Source organism: Mauremys mutica, chromosome 2, assembly GCF_020497125.1.
Source record: "Mauremys mutica isolate MM-2020 ecotype Southern chromosome 2, ASM2049712v1, whole genome shotgun sequence".
NCBI lineage: Eukaryota > Metazoa > Chordata > Testudines > Geoemydidae > Mauremys > Mauremys mutica.
Window position 1 is genome coordinate 192,004,412 of NC_059073.1, and position 14,249 is coordinate 192,018,660.

A 14,249-nucleotide genomic window follows, 5' to 3' on the forward strand; every position below is an offset into this window, starting at 1 on the left:
AGAACAGTGACCCTTAATTTGTTGCTGGACCTGTTAAAGTATATAGTGATACATTAAGAAATGTAAGGAGATGTTGTACTACCTCTAGACTGTGAAATCATTACTGCATATGAAGGAAGAACAGTCTACCCTTCACGGTGACTGAATGGTAAATAACTGATCTTCCCGTACTTTAAGTTCAGCTTTGGCCAAAATTACTTTATCAAGATAAATCTATTAATATCCATTCCAGGACATCATATATGTAATGTCATATGGATTTGCTAGTTTGCTATTTGCTCAAGAGATCATTGACCTATTATCTCCTTCCAAAAACAAAAGGTTGTCATCCAGAACCAACGGTTAAACTATTGAAGCAGAAAACTGTTTACTTTAGAATCTTCTCTCTGGTATTCGACAACATTAGTGTTCTGGACTGGAATCAAACAAATCTTTAGTCAGCAAATAAAAATGTGTGCAATATAAATAAAAATATATTTTATTTACTTTGAAGCAAATTCTGCTACCCCTCCTCATATTGATTAGTACCTCACATGAGTAGCCTCGTTTCAGTATTACAATGTAGACAATACAAGCTATGTATTAACTGGGTTCCTGACCTGTGTTTTGCATACTTTAATACACCAACAGTTGTTGGTATGTTTTGATGGGAGGCATAATGTTTATCAGGAACTGTGCACATTTGTTTTATTCAGGCACAATGATAGAATATGTGAGGAAATTTATTTTCTTGGCTTTGACCTTTCTACACAGAAAATTTTAACCTGATTTATTTTCCTTAGCCAAAGATTGTGAAAAAATATCAAGCAGACTACATCCTCCAGATTAATTTTTTTAAATATTTTCTGACAGTCTACATTTAATTTAATTGTTCAGAGAATCAGGTTACACATACCTTGCTATGCATAGAAGCACTGGAAAAGGTTTCCATGATTCCTGATTTTGCATATATTGATCTGCCTTGTATTGTGGGAGAGAACTTCAAACAATTGTTTTAAAATAATTAAATTACATTATTAGTTGAATATACTGTACTACAGTTATATGCATGCTATTGTAGCTATTTAGTTGGTTATTCTCTGGATTCTTTCTAATTTGAAGTCTTTAAATCATGACTTGAGGACTTCAGTAACTCAGCCAGAGGTTAGGGGTTTATACAAGAGTGTGTGGGTGAGGTTCTGTGGTCTGCAATGTGCAGGAGGTCTGACTAGATGATCATGATGGTCTCTACTGAGTCTTAAAGTCTAAGAGTCAGTGTGGAACAGGGAAAAGGAGCAGTTTTGTTTTGAAATTTGTGAAGAATGTAAACAAATTGGTCAAATATATGTACTGTCCACTTTTCTTTAGGAGGCCATGGGTATCTGGACTGCCATAATATTGAACCACTGGGTATGAGAAGTAGGATACAAAGGTGTAATTGGTCATTTTATAGACATTCCTACATGCTCCTGATTCTGTCTCCAGAAAGGGTAAGAAATATTTTCTCTTAATTTTTGTTTGCAATATGAGTTTTGTAGCATGATGCTGCACTCATTTTTCCTATATGAATGTTTTAACTTTCTCAAAAAAGAAAAAATGTGGATATGGTGCAATTGAGTGTTCTAACTAGTCTCACACATGCCTCCAGTTTTTATTAGATGTGGATATTGAGTATTCAGAACCAGAACAGGTTTAACAGTTCTCATGGATTGAGAACTGGTTAAAGGACAGGGAACAAAGGGTAGGAATTAATGGTAAATTCTCAGAATGGAGAGGGGTAACTAGTGGTGTTCCCCAAGGGTCAGTCCTCGGACCAATCCTATTCAATTTATTCATAAATGATCTGGAGAAAGGGGTAAACAGTGAGGTGGCCAAGTTTGCAGATGATACTAAACTTCTCAAGATAGTTAAGACCAAAGCAGATTGTGAAGAACTTCAAAAAGATCTCACAAAACTAAGTGATTAGGCAACAAAATGGCAAATGAAATTTAATGTGGATAAATGTAAAGTAATGCACATTGGAAAAAATAACCCCAACTATACATACAACATGATGGGGGCTAACTTAGCTACAACGAGTCAGGAAAAAGATCTTGGCGTCATCGTGGATAGTTCTCTGAAGATGTCCACGCAGTGTGCAGAGGCGGTCAAAAAAGCAAATAGGATGTTAGGAATCATTAAAAAGGGGATAGAGAATAAGACTGAAAATATATTATTGCCCTTATATAAATCCATGGTATGCCCACATCTCGAATACTGTGTACAGATGTGGTCTCCTCACCTCAAAAAAGATATTCTAGCACTAGAAAAGGTTCAGAAAAGGGCAACTAAAATGATTAGGGGTTTAGAGAGGGTCCCATACGAGGAAAGATTAAAGAGGCTAGGACTCTTCAGCTTGGAAAAGAGAAGACTAAGGGGGGACATGATAGAGGTATATAAAATCATGAGTGATGTTGAGAAAGTGGATAAGGAAAAGTTATTTACTTATTCCCATAATACAAGAACTAGGGGTCACCAAATGAAATTAATAGGCAGCAGGTTTAAAACAAATAAAAGGAAGTTCTTCACGCAGCGCACAGTCAACTTGTGGAACTCCTTACCTGAGGAGGTTGTGAAGGCTAGGACTATAACAATGTTTAAAAGGGGACTGGATAAATTCATGGTGGCTAAGTCCATAAATGGCTATTAGCCAGAATGGGTAAGAATGGTGTCCCTAGCCTCTGTTCGTCAGAGGATGGAGATGGATGGCAGGAGAGAGATCACTTGATCATTGCCTGTTAGATTCACTCCCTCTGGGACACCTGGCATTGGCCACTGTCGGTAGACAGATACTGGGCTAGATGGATCTTTGGTCTGACCCGGTACGGCCTCTCTTATGTTCTTATGTTCTAAATGAGGGCTTGGAATTGAATTCAACAGTGTCATAATCTTGTGAACTGTTTCACAAGACTTTGGTCCCAAATATCAGAGAACTTAATAGGCATTTTATAATGCTTATTTCTATAGTATTTAGTATAAATTATTATTATTATAAGGCTACAGCTACCTTCTCTCCTTGCAGTTGGGAGCCCGTTACTGGATGCTATTGCCACTGCTAGAACACCACTTTTCTCAGCTCTGGCTATTCCCTTTTTCTTAGGCCTTGTCTACACTACAAGACTATTTCGAATCTACTTAAGTCGAATTTGTGGATTCGACCTTATGAAGTCGAATTTGTGTATCCACACTAAATACACTAATTCGAACTTCTGAGTCCACATTAACGGGGCCGGCGTCGACTTTCGAAGCGGTGCACTGTGGGAAGCTATCCCACAGTTCCCGCAGTCCCCGCTGCCCATTGGAATGCTGGGTAGAGCTCGCAATGCCTGCTGGGGGAAAAAATGTGTCGAGGGCGGTTTTGGGATACTGTCGTCATTGAACCGTCAATCACGCCCTCCCTCCCTGAAAGCGCCGGCGGGAAATCTGATCGCGCCCTTCTCTGCTCGGTTACAGCGCGGACGCCACAGCACTGCGAGCATGGAGCCCGCTGCGATCATCGCTGCACTTATGGCCGTTGTCAACTCCTCGCACCTTATCGTCCACCTCTTCCACAGTCAGCTGCTGAGAAATCGGGCGAGGAGGCTCCGGCAGCGCGGTGAGGAGAGTGGCGCAGGCCTCTCACAAAGCAGGGTACGCCGCGCCGTGGAGATCATGGTGGCAATGGGTCAAGTTCATGGTGTGGAACGGCGATTCTGGGCCCGGGAAACAAGCACGTACTGGTGGGACCGCATAGTGCTGCAGGTCTGGGATGAATCACAGTGGCTGCGGAACTTCAGGATGCATAAGGGCACTTTCCTTGAACTGTGTGACTTGCTGTCCCCTGCCCTGAAGCGCCAGGACACACGGATGCGAGCAGCCCTGAGTGTGCAGAAGCGAGTGGCCATAGCCCTCTGGAAACTTGCCACGCCAGACAGCTACCGGTCAGTAGCGAACCACTTTGGCGTGGGCAAATCTACCGTGGGTGTTGCTGTGATTCAAGTAGCCCACGCAATCGTTGAGCAACTGCTCTCAAAGGTAGTGACTCTCGGAAACGTCCAGGTCGTCATAGATGGCTTCGCCGCGATGGGATTCCCAAACTGCGGTGGGGCTATTGATGGGACTCACATCCCTATCCTGGCACCAGCCCACCAGGCCAGCGAGTACATTAACCGAAAGGGCTACTTTTCAATGGTGCTGCAAGCACTGGTGGACCATAGGGGACGTTTTACCAACATCTTCGTCGGGTGGGCGAGCAAGGTTCATGACGCGCGTGTGTTCAGGAACTCTGGTCTCTTCAAACGCCTCCAGGCAGGTACTTTCTTCCCGGACCACAAAATAACGGTAGGGGATGTGCAGATGCCTACAGTGATCCTCGGGGACCCGGCCTACCCGCTAATGCCCTGGCTCATGAAGCCCTATACAGGCGCCTTGGACAGTGAGAAGGAACTCTTCAACTACCGGCTGAGCAAGTGCAGAATGGTCGTGGAGTGTGCTTTCGGACGTCTCAAGGGGAGATGGCGGAGCTTACTGACTCGCTCGGACATCAGCGAAAAGAATATCCCCGTAGTTATTGCTGCTTGCTGTGTGCTCCACAATCTCTGTGAGAGCAAGGGCGAGACCTTTTTTGCCGGATGGGAGGTTGAGGCAAATCGCCTGGCTGCTGTTTACGATCAGCCAGACACCCGTGCCGAGAGAATATCCCAGCGGGAAGCGCTGTGCATCCGGGAGGCTTTGAAAGCTAGTTTCCTCGCAGAGCAGGGTAACCTGTGACTGTCCACTTGATTTTAAGAGAGCCTGATCATGGGCCTGTGTCTGTATGTGTCGAGTTAGATCTGAGCTCACAAACCCGGTTCTCCAAGTTTCCCCCACTTCCAAAGCACGTTTTAAAACTAATGAAATGTAACAGTAATTAATAATAAATCTTTCGTTGACTTTGCATTTCTGTTCCTGGGTTGAAACATGGAAGCATACTGTGCTGGGTTCGGTGTGCACTGATGTACAGACCGCTTGTCCAATACAGGACGGACAGCCTCCTGCTCCTACATAGGTCTGTGGGGTGGGGGACGGTTTACAGTGGTTGCGCATGTAGGGGTGGGTTTGCAGGAATGGGTGGGTTTGCAGGAAGGGGCGAGGGGTGCCGTCTTTGGATAAGGGTTTGCATGACGGCTGTGGGCTGTGGGTTTGGGCGTTGGAAGGGGTGAGGGGTGTGGGGGAAGGGTGAGTATCTGTCCCTGGATGAGGGCTCTTTTTGGGGCTCAGGGCAGCGGAGAGGCTCGTGGCTACGGTCGAAGTGCATCGTAAGGGAAGCCTGCCTTTACATTCGGGGATGGCAGGCGCCAGGACCCTGGACAAGCATACACATCAACGAATCACCCGGGGCAGCATACACCACACAGACTGACCCTGGTGACTAGTGACTGCAGTCTGTGTGTGCCCTGCAGTTGACCCTGCCCCCAAGTCTGTACCCTGGTAATGTGGGCTATGCACTGCAATTAAAAATCCCCCCCCCCCACACAAAGTCTTCTGACACGAGAAACGTGACGGAAACAGTGAGTAACAGCAAACCGCTTTTAATAATGTTATACACAGTGGGGGGTTGAAACTTGGATTTGGGACTGGGTGATCCTGTAAGGGAAGAACTTCTACAAATTTAGAGCGCGAGAGGTGTCTTGTACATTAGCGCTCTGCTGCGGTGCAGTGACAGTTCTCACGGCCCCTACTGCCCCTCCTTCTTGTTACTTTGGGTGAGGGGGGGACAGGACTTCTTGGCGTTGGAGGGCGGTTGCAGATGCAGTGCAGGGGGGCTCTCTCCTCCTGCCTGCGGTCCTGCAGAACATCTACAAGGTGCCGGAGCGTGTCCGTTTGCTCCCTCATTAGACCAAGCAGCGTTTGAGTCGCCTGCTGGTCTTCCTGCCGCCACCTATCCTCCCGTTCGATGTGTGTGCGATGCTGCTGACACAGGGTCTCCCTCCACTGTCTCTGCTCTGCCTCCTCTGCTCTGGAGCAGGCCATCAGTTCCTGGAACATCTCGTCCCTAGTCTTTTTCTTTCGCCGTCTAATCTGAGCCAGCCTCTGCGAGGGGGATGCCGGGGCAGTCCGGGAAAGAGCCGAAGCTGTGTGATGCGAAAAAGTAAGTGATTTCCTTGACCAAATACAGGTTTGCGGACAGTGAACACAGTCAAGTCAGTTTAAGAGAGCAAGACTATACAGGGCACCAAGTCTCGCGAGATCTCAGAACTAGTTCGAGATTTCGGAGTACGCTCCCATTGGCGGCGCCATTGCACAGGAGAGCGGACAAGCGGGGAGAGACAGCTGAATCCGTCTTGCAGACAGTCCTGGTAAGCCTTACAGTAGATAATGCTTATCAGTTAGTGGATAGCTGTGCTCTCCTGCTAAAGGCAATGTGGAAAGCAGAAAGGATGAGCCTTTTGCAGCCTCTCCCGCCAGTGCACGGGAAAGATCAATGTATGCTTGTTCTCTGTGGCCTCTAGCACGTGGCTGTTAGGCGAGGGTCATTGTTATGCAACCTAATTTTAAACCATTAACAATAGTAACAATACACTAATTGCCCTACTTAGATGCAGTATTTCCAGAACGAGATCACCCTGAGGCGGGTCACCCGTGCCCAGAAAGAGAGGATGCTAAGGGAAGCGCTGCACCGACCAGGACCATATGCAGCAATGCTCGTGGAGGCGATGACCCCTCTGTATATTCGGATGTCCTGGCAAGGAAGAGTTTGCTTCAACGGAGCGCCCAACAAGGCACCTCTCCCAAGAAACCTCCTGCGGAGGCTTTTCGAGGAACTGTATGACACCTTCGTTGAATTGTCGCTAGAGGATTTTTCTTCAATCCCTCTTTGTGTGGACCTACTTTTCGTATAGTTTAATATTTACAATTTTTTATATAGTGTTTCTATTTTTTATATACATATTTTATAAAAAATAAATGTTTACACGTCTATAGCACTTACCGCCTGATCCTTCCCCTGATTCTGAGTCCGGGTTAACGGCAGGGGAGGGTTGGTAGGGGATCTCTGTGAGGGTGATGAAGAGATCCTGGCTGTCAGGGAAAGCGGGAGTGGGTTCGCTGTCGCCTGCGCCGTCCTCCAAAGACCATTCCTCATCTTCCCCATCGGCGAACATCGAGGAGGAACTGTCCCGGTACACTATTCCGTCCTCGGAGTCCACCGTCACTGGTGGGGCAGTGGTGGCAGACCCACCTAGAATGGCATGCAGTGCCTCGTAGAAGCGGCATGTCTGGGGCTTGGCTCCGGAGCGCCCGTTTGCCGCTCTGACTTTTTGATACCCTTGTCTTAGGTCCTTGACTTTCACGCGGCACTGCATCGCATCCCGGCTGTATCCTTTGTCTCTCATGGCTTTCGAGACCTTCTCGAAGGTCTTTGCATTCCGCTTGCTGGAGCGCAGCTCCGAGAGCACAGACTCCTCGCCCCACACAGCGATCAGATCCATGACTTCCCGGTCAGTCCATGCTGGGGACCTCTTTCTATTCTGGGATTGCCCGGACTCCTCTGCTGGAGAGCTCTGCATCGTGGCAGGTGCTGCGGAGCTTGCCCCGATGTCCAGCCAGGACGTCAGATTCAAAGTGCCCAGACAGGAAAATGAATTCAAATTTTCCCGGGTCATTTCCTGTGTGGCTGGTCAGAGAATCCAAGCTCCGACTGCTGTCCAGAGCGTCAACAGAGTGGTGCACTGTGGGATAGCTCCCGGAGCTACTAAGTTCGATTTGCATCCACACCTAGCCTAATTCGAGCTAGCCATGTCGAATTTAGCGTTACTCCACCTGCTGGGGTGGAGTACCAAATTCGAACTAAAGAGCCCTCTAGTTCGAATTAAATGGCTTCCTGGTGTGGACGGTTGAGCGGTTAGTTCGAATTAACGCTGCTAAATTCGAATTAAAGTCCTAGTGTAGACCAGGCCTTACTGAGAATGAGGTCTGTGCCCTGCAGGTTTGCTGCAGTGGGGAGAAGATCCACAAGAGGGCCTAGAGAAAAGCAAAGAAAATGCTGACCTGTCTGTAAAAAGAACAGGAGTACTTGTGGCACCTTAGAGACTAACAAATTTATTTGAGCATAAGCTTTCGTGGGCTACAGCCCACTTCATCGGATGCATAGAATGGAACACACAGTAAGAAGATATTTACACATACAGAGAACATGAAAAGGTGGAAGCACCCATACCAACTGTAAGAGGCTAATTAATTATGAGAAGCTATTATCAGCAGGGGAGAAAAACTTTGTCCTTTCAAAACCCCAGGCCTGAACTCCTCCTTCCCACCCACCCACGCTTAAATTTGTCATTAAATGGGCCATGGTGGCTTCCCTCATCCATGTGAACATTTGCTAATGATCTATTGGCTGACTGGCTCCTGCCCCCACCTCTTTGAAAAGTAAAAGGATTATTACAGCCACAAGTAGAGCTGCTTTTCCATACTTTCCATTAAAACTACTTTGATGTAACATTGGGGTTTTGACAAAACAAAGACTTTCACAAATGCCAGCTTTCCACAGAAAACTTTTTTTTTAAATTGAAAAACCAAACACTTTGAAAACCAAAATATTTCAATTTGGATATCCTGCAGTGGTGCTACACGGGAGTTATATTGTTTGGTTAGCCCATATCCAAATTCTCCTTTATTGGCTGGGCTTGGCTTCTCAGCTGAACTACATCTCCTTTGACACACCATGGTTAGGGACTCTGGCCATTGGGCTGCACTTCCCTGCAGACAAGGGGAGTTTTATTGACTCTGGCCATTGGGTTACGTGACCCCGAGGCTGGGCGTAACCCCCTAGGCTTCACCACGGGGCTATCACGCCCTTGCCGCAACTCCAGGGTGACTGGGTGTACAGGCCTCACGACAGTGAGACTCTTGCATCTTTACAATATAAGGAATTATTGCAGGATTTAACTTTCTCTTACGGGAAACAAACATAATATAAATTTTAAAGAGATACAGTCATCCTGAAGTCTAGTCAATTTAAAAAAAAAAAAAGTTAAAATACTTTCAGGTCCCATACCACCTGTCCCTGGGATCTCCTGCCTGTTAAACATAATCAGATTTTCCTATTTTTAAAGATATTTTTCTCTTTCTTAATAGTGTGGGAAAGATCCAAACAAATAAATGGGGAAACTGGCTAAGTAGGTGACTATACAGGTGAAATGTTAAAGCTATTGCATGCATGGTGCTATCAAAGTAAACAAATTATCAAAGGAATATTTTTTTCTAATTTTTCATGTATAGTCATTTTAGGTGTTGCATAAGTAGGTAAAATATTTTCATAAAGAAGTATTAATTTGAAGTTAATGGTGGCCCTTTACATTTAAATATAGACTATAGCTAGTTTTGCTTTGTTAGTTTTGTCAAGGCTTTGAAGATGAATGTTGAAACGCTTATAACTATTATGAGCTTTAATTGATAAGGCCAGTGTATGCCTAATATGATCTCATCTATCAAAAATTCAGTAAGCATGTTTCTACTTGCCTACCTGACAAATTTAACCAATTTCCTCAAAGCTAATGAGCCTTTGAAAATGTATTCTCATCTAATGAAAATCCCTGGGCAGCAAGGTGTTGCAGCGCTAAATACTTAGTTCTAGTAACTAATTATCATTTCAAATTTCTTTTCATAGTCTGGGATTAACCTCTAGTTAATAGCAGATTTCCAGTTACATTAAATTGAAAAAGCAAGATTTTTTTTTTCAAGATTTGGTTGCAATTATATACATGCAAATAACTGAAACCCAAATTTAATTTCTCAAATTTAGAAAAAACAAAACTAAAGTATTGGGCATTTTGAAGTGAGAGCCATATTTTTTTCTGACTTTCGCTTGCCTGTTTACCAGAACAGGGCCAAAAGAGAAGGTATAAAGACCAAGACTGTATTCTGGGCTGCCTCCACAGCAACAGACCAGGCAGGGTTTCAATAGGTTGTCTGCTGTGACATGCTACCAAACTCTTAATAAGATTTTCTTTGTATATTGTTTAATCGTCGGCAGGGCTGTCTCCAGGGTTTTTGCCGCCCCAAGTGGTGATCGGGGGGGAAGCCGTGATAGGCAGCAGCTCCACCGCGCCGCTTTCTTCTTCGGCGGCAAGTCCTTCCTTCCGAGTGGGACTGAGGGACCCGCTGCCAAATTGCCGCCGAAGAGCCCGACATGCCACCCCTTCCCCTTGGCTGCCCCAAGCACCTGCTTGCTGAGCTGGTGCCTGGAGCCGGCCCTGATTGTCAGCCATGGGATGACAGTTGTATGGAATGAAACTGACTGCTTTTTGCCAGAGGCCTCAATGTATCTCTAAACAGTGGTACCAAAGCAGATGGTGGTAGTGCAGGTATATTTCATAGCAACTGGGACAACATTTCAACCCCAACAGCTGGAGACTGCAAAGATAGATATGTTTGCTTCATTGTATATTTGAAGCTGAGACTCCCTGCACTAAATAGAAGTGTCTCTCTCTAGTTTTAATGTCTGAAATATTTATTTATTTTTGTACCTGGTAGTTTCTAGGAGCCCCAGTCATGCATCAGGACCTCATTGTGCTAGGCACTGTACAAACACACAACAAAAAGACAGTTTCAACACTGTAGTGCTTCCCCCAATTGATACTGGGTAATGACATGTATACCTTCCAAAATCTTGAGCATTAGAGACTTAATTTGTCATTCACTGGTACTAAGAAATGTATGTTGTCCCATGTGTAACTTTAGCACCCTCGTGGCCAAGATGGAGTCTGCTCTGCAGGCAGCTCTGGCCAAGAGACAGCGCACGCAGGAAGGCAGCAGGAGAAATCCCTTCCACCCCAGGGGCACCTGTTCCAAACCCCCAGAGTGAACACACACACCCACAGGAAAAGTACAATGGATGTAACAAAGGGAGATATTTATTTACAGAGGGCTGGGAGGAGGAAAACAACAAGGGGAAATATAGGGGGAGCAGTAAAACAGGGCTGCATTCAAACAAAGGCCCCACGGGCCCAGTGGTAGCACAGTCTGGAAGGGCAGACACTAAGCAATGTGTCTGCGCACAGAGTTCAGGAGGCCTGAGCAAAGTTCCAGTGCGGTGGTGAGTCTTGGGTGCTCCTGGTCGTCTTCGGCGCCTGTGAACTCTCCCCAGCAAACCCCTCCGGTGCCCTCTTCTGCCGCTCTCTGCAAAGCCACCCAGAGCGACCACCTCCCCACTTAACTATCTAGCAGCCTCCCTCCTTATTCCCAGTGCAGAGTCACAAGCCCCAGTACTCACAGCCCCAGGCAGCTCCAGGCAGCCGAGATCCTGGGTCCAGCTCCGGCCTGTCCTTCTCGGGTGATTCCCCCTGGTGTACCGACACATTTCAAAACCCTCCCATTTTGCAACCAGTTGCAGTTTCTGCCGCACAACGTAACCATCTGGGCTCCTGCTCAGGACTTGCTGCCGCCTGATCCATGGGGTTGCAAATCAGGAGGGAAGGGGTTTGAGGTCAAAAACACTCACATTCTGCTTCCTCCTGGCTAATGTGCCAAATTGACCTATTGCAGGGTTCTGGGGGTTTCTGCATTTTAATTTAATTTTAAATGAAGCGTTTTAAGCATGTTAAAAAACTTATATACTTTATATACAACAATAGTTTAGTTCTATATTATAGCCATAAAAAGAGACCTTCTAAAAATATTAAAATGTCTGACTGGCATGTGAAACCTTAAATCAGAGAGACTAAATGAAGACTCGGCACAGCTCTTCTGAAAGGTTGCCGAACCCTAATCTTTTGGATGCTTGAGGCATGCTCTTTCACTTTTTTGTGTGTGAATATATGAAAAGGGAGGTAAGGTTTGGGGGTAAAGAGCACTCCCCTGGCCCCAAGGTAATAACCAGAGTGGCCCCATTCATTTTTTTCAATGGCTTCCTCCTTGATTATTTCCAATGACTTGGCTGCCTACGCACCTGTCACTGGTCCGGGGTTGGCTGTGCCCCTGTCACTGGTCCAGGGTTGGCTGTGCCCCTGTCACTGGTCCAGGGATGGTTGCAAATCTGGAGGGATGGGGTTTGTGGTCGAAAACGCTCACGATTTGCTTCCTCCTGGCTAATGTGCCAAATTGACCTATTGGATGAATGAGGTGCACACTTCCACTTTTTTGAGTGTGAATACGTGAATAGGGAGGTAACGTTTGTGGGTACAGAGCACTCCCCTGACCCCAAGGTGGTAACCAGAGTGGCCCCATTCATTTTCTCCACTGGCTTCCTCCTTGATTATTTCCAATGACTTGGCTGCCTATGCCCCTGTCACTGGTCCAGGGATGGTTGCAAATCTGGAGGGATGGGGTTTGTGGTAGAAAACGCTCACGATTTGCTTCCTCCTGGCTAATGTGCCAAATTGACCTATTGGATGAGTGAGGTGCATGCTTTCACTGTTTTGTGTGTGAATATGTGAAAAGGGAGGTAAGGTTTGGGGGTACAGAGGACGCCCCTGACCCCAAGGTGATAACCAGAATGGCCCCTTTCATTTTTTCCACTGGCTTCCTCCTTGATTATTTCCAGTGACTTGGCTGCCTATGCCCCTGTCACTGGTCCAGGGATGGTTGCAAATCTGGAGGGATGGGGTTTGTGGTCAAAAACGCTCACGAGTTGCTTCCTCCTGGCTAATGTGCCAAATTGACCTATTGGATGAGTGAGGCGCACTCTTTCACTCGTTTGTGTGTGTGTGACATTATTGATATAAACTGGGACCATGTAGAACATGGTTTGCAACCAAGGTCCTGTAGTGGCACCAAATCTTAGGTAAAGGTGGTCATATACGGTGGCTAAGACCAGGTTATGGGTTGGTGGTTATGATTATGCTGTCTGTATCATTTTGTAGTTGAAGTTATAAGTATTGGCTCTGTACTGTCTGTATTTTGTATTTGTGCTCTGCTTCTGGGTGACACCGCAGACAAGTTGGTGTTAGCTCTGATAAGTTCGCTTGATGGCCTATTAAGGACCATCAGCTACACAATCGACCCATGGAGAGAAGGCAGATACGCCTTGTAACTGAGCAAAGTATGCAGGGACTTGCCCATGTGACTCTAGACTCCATTTTGCTGTAATGTTCCACAGTAAGGACAAAGAGGTTCTTACACCTGGAAAAGCCTATATAAGGCTAATGCCTCATCTCCATCTTGTCTTCAGTCCTGCTTCTTACCTCTGGAGGGATTTTGCTAGGAAATGAAGCTCTACGCAAGGGACTAGCGACCCATCCCAGCGGGGGATGTTCTCCAGAGACCTGATTTGAACCTGCAGTTTACTCCATCACTGTTACAAGCCTGAACTAAGAACTTTGTCATTACTCTATGTAATTGATTCCATTTAACCAATTCTAGCTCTCATCTCTACCTTTTTCTCTTTATGAATAAACCTTTAGATTTTATATTCTAAAGGATTGGCAACAGCGTGATTTGTGGGTAAGATCAGATGTGTATATTGACCTGGGGCTGGGGCTTGGTCCTTTGGGATCGAGAGAACCGTTTTCTTTTATTGGGGTGTTGGTTTTCATAACCATTCATCCCCAGGACGAGTGGGTCTGGTGGTGATACTGGGAGACTGGAGTGTCTAAGGACATTGTTTTTGTGACTTGTGTTACCCAGTGCGGTGAAACCAAAGTCCTTTTTGTCTGTCTGGTTTGGGTTGCCTTAGAGGTGGAAAACCCCCAGCCGACAGCTGTAACTGCCCTGTTTGAGCAATTTGTCCTGAACTGGCACTCTCACTTTGGTACCGCCAGAACTGCCTCATCACAGTGTGAATAAGTGAAAAGGGAGGTAAGGTTTGGGGGTACAGAGGACGCCCCTGACCCCAAGGTGGTAACCAGAGTGGCCCCATTCATTTTTTCCACTGGCTTCCTCCTTGATTATTTCCAATGACTTGGCTCCCTACGCACATGTCACTGGTCCAGGGATGGTTGTGCACCTGTCACTGTTCCGGGGATGGTTGTGCCCCTGTCACTGGTCCGGGGATGGTTGCAAATCTGGAGGGATGGGCTTTGCGGTCAAAAATGCTCACGACCTGCTTCCTCCTGGCTAATGTGCCAAATTGACCTATTGGATGAGTGAGGCGCGCTCTTTCACTCGCTTGTGTGTGAGTACGTGAAAAGGGAGGTAAGGTTTGGGGGTATACCTAAATGCACTCCCCTTCCCCACTCCCAGCCCTACAGGGCCGCTCAGAGAATTCCGGGGGCCTGGGGTCTTCAGCAGCGGGGGGCCCTTCCATTCCGGGACCCGCCGCCGAAGTGCCCCGAAGA